This window comes from Ambystoma mexicanum, chromosome 5p (genome assembly GCF_040938575.1).
Source record: "Ambystoma mexicanum isolate Mex_15411 chromosome 5p, UKY_AmexF1_1, whole genome shotgun sequence".
Classification (NCBI taxonomy): domain Eukaryota; kingdom Metazoa; phylum Chordata; class Amphibia; order Caudata; family Ambystomatidae; genus Ambystoma; species Ambystoma mexicanum.
The window spans coordinates 106,580,447-106,599,042 of NC_090930.1; the positions used below are offsets into that span (position 1 = coordinate 106,580,447).

At 45.7% G+C, this 18,596-nt stretch overlaps 1 protein-coding gene across 3 annotated transcripts in view; it reads right to left on the bottom strand.

Annotated features, from left to right (window-relative positions):
* LOC138480767 (heat shock factor protein 3-like) overlaps window positions 1-18,596 on the bottom strand; it is a 417,702-nt gene that overhangs the window by 241,704 nt on the left and 157,402 nt on the right. The gene's annotated exons all lie outside the window — the stretch shown is intronic.

Genomic DNA, 18,596 nt, shown 5'->3' on the forward strand with positions numbered 1-18,596 from the left:
TTAAGTTATTTCTCGAATCATTGTTTTTGATAAGTATGTTGCGAAGTCAGAATAACTTCAAATTACGAAGCAATATTTCCATCTTGTGGATGGTTAACATTGCTTTTCAGTGCCGTAATATATTATTTATTAATGAGGAATTATTATCAGAGTTATGGAAGCCCCCGAGGGCCCATCTGGCACGAGGGCCGTTTGCACATAGGCTGCAATGTCAGCTGTGTCCAAACGACCCTCGCGCCGAATTGGCCTTCGCGCCATTTTGGCCGCACCAAAAGGGGTCCTTGCAGCAAAAGTGGCGTGCTAAACCGGGGTGTACCGCAAGGGCAGTGACTCGCCTTGCTCTAGCGGTGGTCTTTGGTGTAAGCAGTTGTCGCCAACGAGGGCATTTGGCAGGACCGGGCTGGGGCATATAATTGGGGGGCAATGCAGAGTTCCGAGGGAGCAGAGTTAGCATTTGGACAAGCAAATGTTCAAAAAAATAGTTTAAAATGGAGCGACTTCTTTAATGCTGCTTCTTTCCAAACGCCAAAATCCACATTGTACACATCCATTCCACTTTAAATCACTACCATACAGAGGTGCACCCAAAATACATTTGGGAATGCAGTGCTTTTTAGTAAATTAAGCAAGAGATCCAACGACCCGCTCTAAAGTAGAAAAATTAGCAAGGTAGCAGGTTGAGAGACTGTTGCTGAAATACGGCTTGTTAATCTTATGACTTTTGCAAATCCTGATAAAAAACAAGTGCTATACAATGTGTTTGGCCAGAGCATGGGTTGGGTCTGGTCGCTTCCTTACTTTCAGGGCATGTCATTCATGAAAAATGACAGAGCATGTCATTCATGAAAAATTGGAACGCTGCCGGGGCATTACACAGTCCAAAGGGCATAACCTGATATTCATAAAGGCCATATTTTGTGTGAAAGGCCGTCTTCCACTCGTCTCCTTTTTTGACTCTTACTAGATGGTAGGCCCCTTGTAAGTCTAGTTTTGCATATATCTGAGCGTTTTTGACTTGATCCAAGAGCTCGGGGATAAGCGGTAACGGGTACCGTTTTTTTACTGTGATCTGGTTAAGTGCTCTGTAGTCAATGCAAGTTCTCAGGTCTCCCTCCTTTTTAGGCACAAAAAAGAGGGGCGAGGATGCAGGGGACTTGAACAGACAAATGAATCAATTTGCCAGATACTGATCGAGGGAGGTTTTTAGATGCTGGTTTTCCTGTTCTGTTAGGGCGTAAAACCGGCTGCAGGGAACGTGAGCTCCAGGTACCAGATCAATTTGGCAGTCATACGGTCTGTGCGGAGGTAGGGTGTTCGCTTGCTCTTTTTGAAAGACATCTTGGTAATCCAGGTATTCAGGTGGTAGTGAACTGGTAAGGCCCAATGTGGTTTCTTTCTTCGACAAACCTGGGTTGGTAAGACCTTTTAATGAGAATCCCTTGCTATAACAGGTGTCGGCACAGTCTTGGGGAAAGGTCAGAACTCGTTTACGCCAGTCAATCTTGAGATCGTGGGTCTCCAGCCAGGACATTCCCAATATCATCTGGAACTGAGGAGCGCTGATGAGATTGAAGGTGATGTCCTCTTGGTGACCATCCTGACACAGAAGCGTGACCTTCTCGGTGTAATGCGTCACTGGGCCGGATGATAGCTGAGATCCGTCAACTGCTGTGACGTTTTCCGAAACCTGCTTCTGTCGGAGAAAAAGGCCTATCCGGATAGCCAGATTTTGGTCCATTTAATTTCCCACAGCCCCGCTGTCAATGTATGCCTCCAAGGCATGTATTTTCGACAGTTACTTGTGGTTTACCAGAAGCACAGGGATGACTAGATGTGGGATCTGTATAGGTTCCTTTTCACCGCTCGACAAGTGGACGCCTACGTTTGCCGGGCGTTGGAGTTTCCCCGAGTCCTGTTCTTCTTCTTCTTCACCCTTGTCAGTTGCTCCAACTGCTTTCCTGGGTGGTTTCAGCAGGCATTCTCAGAGATAGTGACCTGCCTTAACACAGTACAAACAAAGCTGCTGCTGTCTCCTTTTCTCCCTTTCTGACTTGGTGAGTGGGCTCCGCAAGCCTCCGATTTGCATTGGCTCGGACTGATAGTGTGATTTGGTCTGATTCTCACGACTGCACCTGGGCCTTGGCCCAATCCATCTTCCGAATCTGTAATCTGTGATTGAGCTGCACTGTCAGGTCGATGTATTCAGCACATCTTTCCGGGGGATTTACTACATAGGCTAATACATCCATAAGTTCCCCTCACAAGCCTTGGTAAAAGAGCGTAGTTCTTTTCTCCTCTGGCCAGTTAGTTTGTGCTATCAGACGACTGAAGGAAACGATATATGTTAGTAGGTCTTGATTACCCTGCCGTAGTGGTAACAGTTTGTTGTCCAGAGCCTGCCCTTGAGTATGCCATGCAAATAGTTTCTCCATTCCATGCTGGAAACCTCCAAAGTCTCGAAGCAAATGATCATCCTGGTTTACCAAGGGTATTGACCAGTCCGCTGCACTACCTCCCAAATATGAGAGTACAAATGCCACTCTCGCTTGATCGTTGGGGAATGCCCCAGGTCTGCACAAGAAATGTAGGCGACATTGATTCATAAAGATGATATACTTATTCTGATCGTGCCTGTGAAGCGTTCTGGTGGGGCCAGGGGAACCCCCCTGGAACAACCACCTGTACAGGCGTGGGCTGTGGAAGCGCGGCAGGAGGGGCATACCCCGGCAGTGGGACCTGGCCTGCCTGTGCCTGGAGCATTTGCTTTGCTAGTTCATCTGTCCGCTCCCGGTTCATAATTACATACCTCCTTAGGGCATTGGTTTCCTGTCTTGAGGCATGAGCTTCAGCCCCTAACTCTCCCAGTAATCAGGCCAACTGGTCCGTTTCAGAAGTTTCCATAACGCCCAGGCAGAGATTCGAAGATGCTTCGCGTTCTGTTACGCTCACCTGGTCTCTGCGGAGGCATTGGGGCACGGCTGCAGCCCTCCCGGGGGTCAGGTCGCTCCGGTCCGACTTCACCCTCTGCGCTTATGTGGTGACCGGTGGTAATAGGTGATGCTGCTTGGGACTGCTCCTGCATGGAGAATAGGGGGCGTGAGTATGCCAGCTTGTGCGCCTGATCCCCTTCCAGACCCCTTCTCCCAAACCGTGGTACCCGTGGGATGTGCTGTCACTGCAAAGCTCACCTGTTGATTAGTTTTGGTGAGCACTCGGTCCTGCTGCTTCTGGCAGGGGCGCTTGTATGATCTGGACCGAGTTCCTTCACTGGTCCCTTGCACGTGGTAGTCCAGTTCTGCTACGACTAAACCACTATACTTCAGGTAAGTGTTCCTGTTTGCCTTTGTCTTTTCTCGTCTGTTTTTGTTGCATTGTAAAGTTTGTTGTCTTGTATTGCCGTCCGTTCCACTTTTGATGTTTGCTCTTTTGCTTTCTTCCCTTCCAGGTGATGTTGCCGGCCCAGCAGAAGCTGCGGTGCTCGAGGCGACAGCCAAAGGGAATGAGGAACGAAGCTGCAGCGGTACAGTAGCTGGTAAGTTGTTAACTAGTGACGCACGGGGTTCAAATGCGGTGCCGCCCTCGGACGGAAGTTCTAACCTGTCTTTCTTCTTCACAGTGTCCGAGTTAGTGGATGCGGAGTGCGGTGCTGCGGCGTTGGGATCAAGATCACTGGATGTCAGGAGATGAGTCTGCAGATGAAGCACCGGTTTCCTGGAGGTGAGTATGCAGGAGAACACCTGGTTTCAAAGGTAAGTAAACTGGTCCAAGCGGCAGTGAGCGTCACGTTGCACGCAAGTGCACAGTAACACGAAGCACCGGCCTTAAGGATGGAGCAGCTTATATAGCTGAGCTTCTGAAGCCACGCCCACCAGGTTCAGCCTGCCCTCCACACCAGATGAGTCAGCACACAAGGATGTTCTCTGGAATAAAGGCTTTCAGATCCTGAAACATTCTTGTAAAATAAAAGCACTCCTGCACTGAAACAAAGTAAAAGCACTCCTGCACTGAAACAAAGTGTTCCTGCTCACATCTCTATATGAGCCTGGCGCCAAGGGCGCCAGGACTGAGTGCAGCCAGGGTCCCTGTGTTTATAGGTCTCAAAGGGACATAAGTGAGTCAAGTGACCCATTGCCCCCATCACTAGATGGTGTGGTTTTTGTGTTCTGGGGCCTGTGGCCATGACACCACCCCTTCCTCAGAAGCAGTGTGGGTCACCGACTTTAGAATTGGAACTGAAATGGTAGAGCATGGTATGGGCTCCCATTTCACGAATACTCTAGATTTTGATTTGCCTTTGTTAGAGGTTGCCCTGCTAACATTAGGACTTACAGCAGGATTCTCTCTAGAGGATCCCACAGGGTTAGAGTGGTTTCTTGAAACAGAGCCTTGTCAGCACACCTATCCATCTCTCCTGTAGGAGTAGTTGGAGTCTAAGGATTTTTATTAGAAGGCCTAGTAAGAAAGATAGTCTTAGGTTTCTTATAACTCTTATTGGTTTTCAGTTTTTCAGGCCTAGAAGTTTCATTCTGGGCACTCTGAACTAAAGGAGAAAACTCAATTCTTACCTTGGGGTCAAGGAAACTCCCTGTCCTCTTAGGTTTGTTAAACACACCCAAGTATTTTTTCATCCATCTGCAAGTGGGTTTTCTGGTGTATCCATGTTTAGAGTTTTAGGAACCACTTCCACTGTAAGTGGGTTTTCAAATGGTTCAGCCACTACAGGTTTAACTGAAGGGGCCTTTATTCTAAAGGACATACACCACACAGGGTATGTGACACTAAGGTTCTTGTCAGCCCTAGTAATTGCCTCCACAGCAGTGGGCCGAGACTCTACTGTCTGTGAGGTTTCAGAGGGACGCTCTACCTTAAGCTCACCTGAAGGCAGAGTCATATCAGTGTCTTCAACAGAGTTTTTAAACAGTGTTATAGGTTGGACAGGAACATTTAAGTTTATATCCACAGAGTGAACCATTTCCACTCTAGGTGGGTTTTCAAGAGGTTCTTTCACCTCAGTGTTAACTGAAGGTGGGGTCACATCAGTGACCTCTAGCTTTATGGGTCTAGGGGCTTTATCCCTATTTGAAGTTATGGGTGCTACACCAAGGTGCCCTTCAGAGTGGCAGTAAATGCCTTTTATCTCTAAGGAGGGGTCTCCTAAGGGGACCTCTCTCACTTCAAGGTTAAGAGCCTCAGTTTTTTTACAAGAGGGCTCAGCTGAGCCAAAGGCTACAGCTTTTCTGTTAGACTCGATATTAACAGATTTCTTAAGGGATGAGAAGATAGCACTTTTAGAGCTACCTTTATTCTCAGAGTCCCTTAAGGGGTTTAGATATGGAGAAGCTTTCTTCTTATATCTAACTATGAGAGCTTCTTTTACCCTATCCCAGTTACTTCTGTCTGCTTCATGCAAATCCAAGAGCACTTGGTAGTCCTCTCTTGGGAAGTCTAAAAAGAACCCTGGGTATTCTATCACTCTCACACAGACCAAACCATTTACAAGTGAGGTCAAAAGTTTTAAGCCATACAACAATGTCATACTTCATATCATACCGACTCACCAATTCTGGGAACCTGGAAGCTGCAGAAACAGAAGACCTGGAAAAAGAAGAGCGGTGCAGAAAACGGTCTTCTACAGACCTGTTATACTCTTTCCCATATTCCCACATTTCCAAATTGTTTTTCCACAGGTATTTTCTTATATCCAGTACTTTGGATATCTCAGAGCACATGGTAGGCAGTAAGGTAGAGGCAGGAGAAGGAGAGGGGGGGGGTGAACTAACATCCTTCTCATAAGAACCCTCATATTCCTCCTTTGAGGAGTTTGGACAGCTGTCTGAACCATCATAATACTTACTCCCAGCAATATTGTTAAACGTGGACACAGGTTCACTGAAACCATTCATATGGAATTGAGGCCCTTCTCTTTACACATTGTGACCACAGTTTCCATTGCAACATAAGAGAAGTACTCCGGCCTAAAGCAGGCCATGGTGTTGGTTCTTGTGTTAAATACAACAAGTACACTTTACCTTGGCTAAACCAAACCTACTGGATGGTTTCCCTTGGACACAAAGTATATCAATAATCAATGTAGTGCAATCCACATTTATCCCAGAGCATGCCAACAGTGTTAGAACAGTGTTTCTGAAGTCCAAATAAGGACTTAGTAAAACCATTCAACTGAGGCAGTACAAAACTCCACTCTTAGTATAAGGCTGTACCACCTGAGTATATGGTAGTGTAGACAGAGCAGCCAGGCTTATCTTAGGAGGGAGAGAGGGCTGTAGAATCAGTACAAGTGAAATTGTCATACAAATGATCCAAAGAAACACTGAAACACTATGTAGTGTAAAAATAAAAGGATTTATTTAAATACAAGTAGGACCAGATACATCTAGGGGTTAGGTAAGTACTAACACATTACATGAAATCACAATATAAAAACACAAAACTATACTTGAAAGTACACAGACCCAAGTATAGACCTTATTTGGAACACCTATCAGTAGTTCTAGAGAAGTCAAAACCTTTTCATACACATTTAGTATAGGTCAAGCCTATTCTTGGGGAGTAAAAACCAATTGTTACTTTTTACTATTACATTCAGTAATGCAAGGGCAGTAGACCCTACCAGTTGTATAAGGACTCTCAGTAACAAATTACATAAGCAGTCAACCGGACAATATACTTTTGGTGAATAGTGAAACACTTATTCTAGGTGCAGTAAAAACCACTTTTGTCATAACACACAGCTATAATAGGTGAGTAAAACCTAAGGATGTAATATATAATTACAGGTGCTTTTGAAATCAGGGAACACCAGATTGAGGTAAGCAGTAACTCTTGTAACTTATTTTGGATGGCACACAGCTAACACAAGGTAAGCAAAACCAACCTATTTTTTTAACCTCACAATGAAGGGGAAAGTAAAACCCAATGTCACACTTTATTGAATGACTCATTCTAGGTAGGCAGCAACCTAATGTAGACTTATTCTGGACAAGCTAGCAGCAAGTCAGGGGAAACAAGACCCAGTTGGGGAACACTCACACAATTATCCTCAAGGGGCTAATCTGGTGATACCACAGTTGGTGGACACTAATACAATATTACCCTGCAGGAATATTCTGGTGAAACCAACACTTTACTTTTGAGAAGAGGCACAACCTAATAACAGGACAGTAAAATGCCTACACATCTACTTTCTATTAGACTGGCAAAACAGTTGCTAATGAAGAAAAGATGTTAACCATACTTTTAAGAATAGTGCATCACACATTCAAGATCAGTAAGAACTTGTGTAACTGTTCACTCTTAGAATTACAGTTACCAACCAACTCTTTACAAGTAAGTAAGTAACTATTAAACACTTATGTTCTTTTCTAGGCAGAAGTCCCAATCCCTTGACAGTCTTTCCCTTATTCTTGGAGCCTGAGTGTTCTCAGTGGCAGAAGGGGGGTCACTAGGACTAGTGACCAACAGGCAGTGTCAGAATAGGTTCTTTAGTAGCAAAGGTTAGAGTTTCCTTAGGAAAACTGGGCAAACGGGTGACTACTTCACTTTAGAATTAGAAGAGGGTCCAGGGGCTTCGCAGAAGACACCCTAGCAGGATTCTAGCAGTGGGACTGGGTGCACTGGGCGAGGGACCTCCCAATCACAGAAAATACCACTTACCTACACAGAACTCCTAACAGGCTTAAGGTAAGTACATAGCCAACACAGTATCTCAGCATTGAAGAAGCTTTTGCAGCAGGAGAACTTCAGGGTCTGCAGCCAAATACCCGGTCAATGGATTCCTTGTCGTGGAGACTGAAAACAAGACCTCAGAAGGGACTTTGCAGCAGGGATCAACGAAGAAGGATCTAGGCAAGGTTTCCCTCATGGCTGAATGTGGTTGTGCGGTTTTGGCGCCTTTTCAAGGAGCACAGAAGAAGACAGAAAATTGTGGTTGAATTTTCGTCGTTTTAAAGGTCCAGCACTCTTGTGAGGGGATTTATCGGACTCGATTCGTGTCTCTGGTGATCCACCAGGATGCCCACGAAGTTTCATCGAGATTCGGAATTCGGAAGACCGTGCACAGCACAATGGCTTGAGGTCCCAGGGTATTGGAGTATTGCAACAACACAAGGTCGCAGCAACGTGTGGGATGGCATAAGATGCAGGTCTGCTTGAGTCTAGTGGTTTTCACCAGGCTCTGCATTCGGGTCGTCGTTCTCGGAGTCCCCAGGCCGATTGCAAGGAAGGGCTACAGCCGGCTTGGGTTACATGGCAGGCTCTCCGGTCACTGGAAATCATTCCCGCTGCGTTTCCTTCGTCATCCTCTTCGGTTTAAGTTCCAGAGGTCGACATATCTTCAGCTTCCAGGTTTGCAGTATTTATCAGGAATTACGGTAAAATATCTGCATTTTCTCCCTGCATTTCACAAGAAGGGGCGTTCTGGTTGTCCAATCAGGACAGCCAGCCCCCCTCTGGGATTTGTCCCCATACAAGCAAGGCATAAGACAAATGACTGGGGAGTTTTGCACAAAGGAATTTCCCGTCCTGGATGTCAGGGGAAGACACAACAAACGACAAGAAACACTAAAATGGCAAGAAAAGAAGACAGGGGCCATTTTGGTAAAAATTGACACCCTTAGGTCCCTTTACTGATGCTATGAACACAGCCCGCGGTAAAGGTGCACCAAATTAATACAAGGTATCACTGCCCCCAGCCATTGAAGGTAACAGCGCTTTGGCGTAAGGCACTTAATAAATCAATAAATACAAATACAAACTTGTCACTGTAACAGAATTGTTACAGTTTTAGTGTGAAAGGGGATACATTGTATCTCCCCAGCACTCCACATAAGGTGGGGTGTGCTGGTTTCACTTAACAAAATGTAAAAGGGATCCAAATATCCTTTCTACCCTTGGGAACTATTAGCACAAGAAAGTTAAAAGGCGAGCCCCTAAGGCAACCCAGTGAAGGTGAGCCCGCATGTGTAATATTGTGCTCACACTTGGAGTTTTGTATTTTTCACTATGTGCGCTAAATGAATGTGCGTTTATAAAAGAAAAGAGGCTTTCCTTTTGATGGTGATACTTGCAGATGCCGAGACTAGCATGAGTTGTTGAGAATGTCCATATAGGGATAGTAATTGTAAATTAGACAGAGGCCTGTTTAACCTAACAAGAGCTTGTTTTGCAGAAGGATTGTGCTTGGTCCATGTGTGTCGAAATGAGCTGAGTCTAACTGAAACTGTCTGCAGGATGCGGGTGGGGGGAAGGAATGAGTAAGCACAGCCTCGTGCACAGAGATAAGGACACAGAGGGGCACGAGAGAGAGCGAATAACAGATAACAGGAAACCACAATAGCAGATGTTGAACTGTTGACCGTTGATGCAAATTCATGACTGGGAGGAACCGCCTTGTGGTGGACATAATCTATGTGCAGCAATGTATGACAATGTAAAACAGATGGGTATAAAAGGACCACGATGTGCAGGGGAAAGGGCGGCACTTTGCGAGACGGTTGAACTTGTGGCCCATTCGCGAATGCTTGTGTGTTAATAAAGCAATGTTTACTCAACTCTTTTCTGTTTGAGTTTTTATAGGGTCCCTCTTGTACTGGTTATGGTGACGGCGAGAAATCGCACCCACAATTTTGGTGTCAGAAGTGGGATGCGAAGGAGCGACAGTCCGTCACTGGGTGAGGAACGCCGCGGCGGAACCGGAGAAGGAATTGATCACGGGGCCCCAACAACTGAATCCGCACCTTTGATTGCAACCAACGCGTCATCCTTGTTTTTCCGGCTCCGTCGGCGGTGGAACAGCAGGCTGTCGCCCTTCGGGTCTGGAACACTCTGGCGGGACCCTTAAGATAAGTGGCATGGATGGATGCATGATGGAATAAGGAAATAACAATTTAGGGTTTATGAAGAGGACAGTGGTATGTCCGTCTATGGAATAATAATGATGAAATGGTGATGTATTGATATTGGTATGGCGATATATGTCAGGAGGATGTACTGTTAATGTTAGCCTATTAATGCACATTTGGGAAAGGTGAGTGTTTAAGCAATTGTGGTATACCAACAAAATGGGTCAAGCGGCTTCCAGCAAGAGTGGTATAGGCAAGAGACACTATGCCCCTCTTGAAGGAACCCCTGCATTTGATATGTTGATTAAACATGGATTGAATTCAACATTGTTCTTAAAAGAATGGTCTGAATACACAAAAGATTCGATTGAACATAATTGGCCAGATACCAGGTCCTTTGACATAGACCGCATATCCAAAATAGAAATAGAGTTAGTAAAAAGACGGGTTAGACCCGCACAGTTTGAGGCTATACGACTATGGAGGGTAGAAGCAATGCGCAGGCGCAATGCTCAGAATAAACAAAAAGCAAAGGAGCAGAAGAGAACGGTAAATCAAAAATTACATGATCTAGAGATAAAAGAGAAGGGTGAGAGGCTAGATCAGTTGGATAGACATATGATGATTAAGAACAGTGGGGGTATGTATCCTGCCGTGCCGGTGCCTCGATATGAAGATGTGATAGGGCTAGAAGCAGAACAAACAACGACTGAATTATTGTTTCCAGGAGCTACAGCTCCACCGGCAGACAGTGAGGGTGAAAGGGTGGAATTCCCAATGAAGTATGGAGACCCAGATAGGTTGATAGACCATAGGAGAACGACTACTGTAGAAAAGGATAGAGATGGAGACTTGCAAATCCTTATGACCGGGCTGTATGGCACACCCCTCAATGACAGCCTACGGGACCAATTGGGGCGTTTGACACCTTTGGAATTTAGGACAGTGGCCACTAAACTATATACCTTTCATGAGGGTAACTGTAAATTGAGAGGACAGAGTACTGCGGATCTGCCCTCAGCATATCAGGACGCTGTCGCGTTACTACCAGTGACTGCGTCCAGTGTTCAGTTATGGGGATGTATGTCCGACATAATAGCGGAAGTCATAAGGGGCGGTGTTGAATGGGAGAAGGAAAAGAGGGCATGGGAAAGAGAGGTGAGGGAAAGAGAGGCTAAACTCAAAGATGCAGACCAGGTGGGCCAAAACGTAGCTAATCGTATGATAGCATCCATACACTCGCAGTCCATGACCACCCTGGTGAGTCTGATGGAGGGCCTTGGCTGGCCTATACAAGTAAACGTAATTAAATATCTTCTTATTAGGGTGGATGATATAGAAGAGGAAAAGGAGCCTAGATATGTGTCCCAGTGGAATAGGATTAGGACGGAATTGGATAAGAAACTGCTATCTAATATAAGAGTGGATGATTCAGGGGCGGAAGAATGGAGGATGGCTAAGGTGGAGAAACTATTAAAAGATTATAAAAAAATAAAAGAGAAAGCTCTTAGTCATCAATCCTCTGTTTCGCCACCAGCGCAGGCCCCTGTGAGTGAACAAACAAATACGGAAAAGTTACTATTAATGCCAATGAGAGAGTGCCAACCCACCATAGAGGCAGCCACTGGTAACATGATGCGCACCTATGTGTATGTCCCTTTATCCCGAATTGAATTAATGCATATCACCAAGTCCATCCCCGACCCCCGTATAGACCCGGCAGGATTCTACAAAGAAGTAGGAAAGTTATTCAGACCAGGGTTATTTACCGTAGAGGATGTAGATAACATATTGTTAGCCATTGTCCCAGAAGAAATATGGACCCCCTTTCGTGCCAAAGACAATGAAACAATAAAATGGAAAGATGTAATGGATGCAAGCAAAAATAGAAAACTGCATGAGGAATATCCTGAACCCCTAAGGGGGCATGGCATGGCAGTCCTGAGGGCTCTAGAAAAGGTGTTACCCCCATTTGATGTGAATGTGGAGAAACTGTCCGCTGTGATACAGGGTGCAAGTGAGGAAGTAGCACAGTACTTTCTGCGTTATGAAGCAGCATACAAAGCGCACAGTGGGCTAGAGATAGGGTCTGAAACGGGCCAACGGTACTTTGCCACAAACTTTGTAGAGGGGCTCCACGGGCCAATTCAGGAGAACATTAGGAGGGCAGAAAGTACATGGATGACTAGAAACCCCCGGGATCTCCTCGAAATGGCTAGGTATTACGAAAGAGGGGAAAGAGTGAAGGGACAACAAAAGGCACGACAAGAGAAGGATTTAAAAACCAAAGTGTTGATGCAACAGTTGCATCAAGGGCCCCAAGGCAGGTATAACTACAATTATAACGGCCCGTCACAGGGCTATAGTAGCAACATGATAGGGGGCCAAGGGACAGGAAGAGGTACAGTGCAAGGAGGTGCGCTATATGGGAGGAGGGATGGGCTACCCCAAGATGTATGTGCCTTCTGCAAGAGACCCGGACACTGGAAATCCCAGTGTCCCCAGAGTGGTGGGAGAGGAAGGGGCGTACGGCCCCCTTCACAGACAACATTTGCCCCAGGAAATAGGACTGGTGGGTACGGCAACCAAGACAATAGAATGTTTAAACCCCCTCAACCCAATGCCTTTGACGGACAAGCAAGAGGGGATGTTCCCTGGCCGGCCCCGCCTCCCCCCAATCTACTGTATCAGCCACGACAAACGACAAGTACAAGGTGTATGCCAGGGTGAAGAATGTGGAGAAGGGGTATACTATAACGATGATTTTCAGGATAACACAAGCGATATGTCCTGAGGATGCCGGAATGAGATAGCGGGAGTGGTACAAGTACTTATAGATCAGAGGGGGCCTTATGCCTCTATTAGGATCGGCCCCCACCGAAACTTGAGATGTCTGGTAGACACGGGAGCTGGAAACAGTTCCGTGAATATCAGAGCCGTCCCCGCTGTCCCATTATCGGATAAAAGCAAGGTATCAGTTGGATTTGGGGGAAATCCAATAAAGACTCCTGTAAGTGAAATAGTAGAAGCGGAACTTCATGGGGTAAAATGGGAGAATGGGTGGCTGTTGACCAATCACTGCCCAGAAAACTTGTTAGGTATTGATGCATTAAAAACGCTAGGGGCCACAATATATTGCTCCCCCCAGGGAGTGAGAATGACCATAAGCTAACCTATGAGTATGATAGGAGTAATGCAAACCCTGCCCCCGGAACTCCAAGACATCCCGAATGAACTATGGGCCACTCATGGGAATGATGTAGGAGTGTTGGATGTTTCCCCAGTAGTAATCAAACTAAAGCCCGGTGCCAGGTTGCCCAGGATAAAACAATATCGCATATCACACGAGGGAGAGCAGGCACTATATCAAATAGTACAGGATATGATACGGTTAGGGGTGGTAGAGCCAACAAATGATAGCCCTTGTAACTCTCCGATCCTTCCAGTACACAAGAAAGGTGATGAAGCGGTACCCTATCGTTTTATTATTGATTTGAGAGAAATAAACAAAATAGTAGAACCCAGATATCCAGTTGTCCCTAATATTTCAAGTGTACTCACTTTAATTCCCTAAACAGCGAAATGGTTTACGGTAATTGATTTGAAAAATGCCTTCTTCAGCATTCCTATTGCCGAAGAAAGCAGGTACCTGTTTAGTTTCACTCTTCGAGATAGACAGTATCGATTTACTAGAGCCCCGCAGGGATATACAGAAAGTCCCGCCATATTCAGCCAAGCACTAAAAACACAGATGGATAACCTAGCCCAACCCGCTAACACTGCTCTGATACAATATGTTGATGATTTGCTATTATGTGCAGCCACCGAAGAGGAATGCCATTATGTGACCAGATTGGTGCTAATGCACTTAGCAGAGAATAAGCACAAGGTAGCCCTAGCCAAAATGCAGTATGTAAAACAAAAGGTCCATTATTTAGGCTTTGAGCTGTCCGAAGAGGGGCGAACCCTGTCTACTGATCGCATTGCTTTGATACAGTCCATAAAAGATCCAGACACGGCAAAGGGTCTCCGAAGGATAATTGGTGTTTTATCCTACTGTAGGCACTGGATTCCTGAATTCTCTGTATTGATCCAGCCCATGCTAAAAGCCTTAAAAGAAGTACAAGAAAACGGCCCATTAGAATGGACACCTGAGATGGAAAAAGCCCTGACAGCTATGAAAGATGTTCTATGCCACGCACTGGCCTTAGGCACACCTGATTATACTAAGAGATTTTGCCTTTTTGTTGATGAACAGGAAGGTTGCGCTGTGTCAGTCTTGACACAGGAACAAGGGGGTAAACAGAGACCATGTGCATATTTTTCTAGCACTCTGGACTCAGTAGCTCGAGGCCTACCCCCATGCATGAGAGCAGTAGCTGCAGCAGCGACAGCCCTAAAACAAAGTGCAGGTATCATCCTAGGGAGTGAAGTAACAGTAAAGGTTCCACATACGGTAGATGTTCTTCTGAATAGAGTGCATACACAGCATTTGACTACAGCTAGACTCACACAGTATGAGATGATCCTGTTTGCCAGTAATGTAAAAATTGAACGGTGTAACACTTTGAATCCAGCGACACTGCTTCCTTTGCCCACCTCACCTGATGACATTAGGCATGATTGTGTGATCCAAATGGAAGAACACACTAAGGGTAGAGCAGACCTGCAAGACACCCCGCTGGTTGATAATGAGGGTATATTATTCTGTGATGGTTCCTGTTTCAAACTGCCAAATGGGGAGACAACAGCAGGGTATGCAGTAACTACAGGGGAACGGTTGATTGAGAGTGGGAAAGTGTGTGAAAAATCGGCCCAGGCAGCAGAATTGATTGTGCCAACGAGAGCATTAGTGTTAAGCAGCGGTATGAAAGTGACAATTTATACTGATTCAGCCTACGCGCACGGGGTGGTTTCCAGTTTTGGTAAACTCTGGGGAGAGCGTGGGTTTTTAACCTCCCAAGGCGATACTATTAAACATGCCCGATTGCTGAATTATTGCAAGCCCTTACGCTGCCCAAAATGGTGGCCGTAGTGAAGTGCTCAGCGCATAAAAAAACACTGGATTATGTCACGCAGGGAAATTCTTTGGCTGACCAGATGGCTAAACTAGCTGCCGCAAGGGACACTCGGTGGGAAGCCCGACAGCTCATAGTGGGGAGGGATGTGACTATGGAAGGGACGAAGGAGCGCGTAAAGGAAATCCAAGCAGATGCAACCATTGAAGAAAGACTATCTTGGCACAAGGATGATCAATATGAGGAGACGGTAGATGGGCTATGGGCACATACCAAAACGAACACCTGGGTACTACCTGACGCATACTTACCTGTGATAGTGAGCGTGGCTCATGGTCCAACCCACGTTAACGCAAGAACTATGGAAGACGTTTTAAGTACTGTGTGGTACAACAAAAGATTGGGAATGTATTGTCGCCAATGGGCAAAACAATGTGAAATATGTGTTTTATATAATGTGGGGAAAGGTGTACCAGCCCCGGCGGGCCACAGTAAGTTACCCACCTGCCCTTTTGAGGTGGTGTATATGGACTTTATACAGCTGGAGCCTGTAAATAAACATTCCTACTGTTTGGTGATGAAATGTGGGTTCTCAGGATGGGTGGAAGCATATCCCCTGCGGGACAATAGTGCCACCTCCACAGCACAATGCATATTGAAACACTGGGTGCCCTTGTATACGGTCCCCAGATATCTATGGTCTGACAATGGGACTCATTTTACTGGTGAAGTAGTAAGCAAAGTTTGCAAGGCCCTTGGTATTGATCAACGTTTCCATGCAGTTTTTCATCCTCAATCAGCTGGGATTATAGAGGGCACAAATAAGGTACTGAAGAACAAACTGGCAAAGGCTTGTGCTGAAACGGGACTGAAATGGCCTGATGCATTGCCTATTGCATTATTGAGTATGCGTACTATGCCTAAGCGTACACATGGTTTATCTCCTTTCGAAATTGTTATGGGGCGTCCACCAAGTATTGGGACCCCCATATCACCTAAGAGATTGTCTGAGCAAGCATGGCCTGCATTACAACAGTACTGTATTGGGTTAACTAATAGACTGATTTCTATTAATGCACAGGTGAACGCAGTAGCTCCATATCCTCTGATAGAAGAAGGTCACGACGTGCAGCCCGGTGACTGGGTTGTTATAAAAGCCTTCGATCGCACCAGCGGACTGCAACCCAGATGGAGGGGCCCGTTTCAGGTGCTCCTCGCGACACAAACTGCGGTAAAAGTTGATGGTAAACCACACTGGTACCACGCAAATCATATTAAGAAGACGCTGCCACTATTGATTCCTCCAGAAAAAGGAACCGACAAACCGCAGGTTGCAAGTGTACTGCCAGATGCCAGTGACAGGTGTGCCCATCGCCTCCGATCCCGTGACGTGTATGTGCCAAGCAACGTGTAAGGACACTGTTTTGAACTTTGATCATTAGGGAGATGAACATTTGGACTCTCTTGTTGGTTTTAGCAGAATTGTGCCTTACTGAAGACGACGGGCTTGTAGCCTGAAGGGCCTTCGGCGTTCCCCTCCTGGGACAGGCACTACGAGACGTGGGACAGATCGGATGAAGGTTTTCGGTGAGACCTACCACTACTAGAGTAATAAGGACACTGGTGCTTTAAATAGGGGATATTGCTATATCGCTAGGTTGCAACTGATATACGCTGTATACTGAGCCATATACTGAACTATGTCTACACCCGTGTATGCTGGTTTAGTCCCTGAACGGATAAGTGTATGCTCCTCAAACACAGAAGGTAAGAGGAAAATACCAGTTTGTACCACAAGAGGCAAAATTTTGTTTTCTGTATGCACGATAGTAGTACTAATAGCATTTGCCATAATATTCTGGTATCTGGAACATCCATCTAGATATGAATTAAAGAACCTGTTGCCCGAGTCAAATGAAACAGGGAGAACAGATTGGGTCAAGAGCAGGAATCGAGATGCCTATGACCAACACGACCCGGAAGACTATGCTAAAAATGAATACGTGAAGATAATAAACACAACATATGGGGTAGTGAATAAAACTGATTGCTGGATCTGCACCCACATGCCCCGACATAGCAGTGAAGGCATCCCAGTGTACGCATCGCCAGTTACTGAGGATGCCGGGTGTACATTAATTTACATGAGAATAGTGTCAGCACAGCAATACATGATACCGAATACCGCTTGTTATGTTAGAGGAGAGAACAAAACCCTTCTAAAGGAAAAGATACGCTATAAAATCAAAACTGAGGGAATCGGGCTTGCACCTGCTATGGTACAGATAGTAAGAGAACCTCCTCCCCCTATCACCATCACACAAGAGTTTAGGCCAAAGAATATATGTTTTAAGAGGAGCGCAAGAGGTAATCAAAGAATGATCTCGGGGTGCAGTCAAATGGTGAATCTAAATAACTACACAAAGGGATTGTTAAAGATTGAAGGACATGCCTACGTCTGTAACAAGAGGGCTTATTTGTGGTTAGCCAAAGATTTTGTTGGGGTATGTTACATAGCCAGAATAATGCCGGCTGTGATGGTATATGCCCCGTCTACTCTGCATAAAGAAATACACCGCAGAAATAAACGAGCAGTAAACCCAAAAATTCCTACGTATCAACCTACAGGATGGGAAACGTTTATAGATCTGATGGGGGTCCTGGTTCCTCCAGCGGGCATCTTTATGAACAGTCAAGAAATCCAAAAGCTAAACAGGGCCCTTGAGTTCGTAATCCAAGAATCTGCAGACCTAATGGAAAACATCACTTATGAAATGAAAGCAATTCGGCTAGTGGCTCTCCAAAATAGGTATGTCTTAGACATACTCACTGCAGAAAGGGGCGGAGTCTGTTTTTTGGTGGGATCCCAATGCTGTGTTTACATACCAGAAGGGAGTACAGGAATCCTGGATGGAGTAAACAAACTGCATAAAGTGGCGGATAGCATCCACCAGGAGGAAGGGTCAGGAGATAGCTGGTGGATGAAGCTCCTGAAAGAAATTGGATGGCAACTTCTTACGCCTATACTGGTTCTAGCGGCAATAGTTGTAGGAATTTGTCTCTGCATCCAATGTTTCCCGGTATGTGTGTCGTGCTGTGTTTCCCTGTGTTCCTCCACCGTAACACGCCTAAATGCAACAAACAAAAGCCATGTACAACAGGAATGCCTGGACATGGGAGGCCTGGAGAAGATTATGGTATACACATTATGTGATGGTTAGAAATGCCTAAATTGATGCTCAAGTGTGAGCAAAAGGGTGGATTGAAGGTGAGCCCGCATGTGTAATATTGTGCTCACACTTGGAGTTTTGTATTTTTCACTATGTGCGCTAAATGAATGTGCGTTTATAAAAGAAAAGAGGCTTTCCTTTTGATGGCGATACTTGCAGATGCCGAGACTAGCATGAGTTGTTGAGAATGTCCATATAGGTAGTAATTGTAAATTAGACAGAGGCCTGTTTAACCTAACAAGAGCTTGTTTTGCAGAAGGATTGTGCTTGGTCCATGTGTGTCGAAATGAGCTGAGTCTAACTGAAACTGTCTGCAGGATGCGGGTGGGGGGAAGGAATGAGTAAGCACAGCCTCGTGCACAGAGATAAGGACACAGAGGGGCACGAGAGAGAGCGAATAACAGATAACAGGAAACCACAATAGCAGATGTTGAACTGTTGACCGTTGATGCAAATTCATGACTGGGAGGAACCGCCTTGTGGTGGAC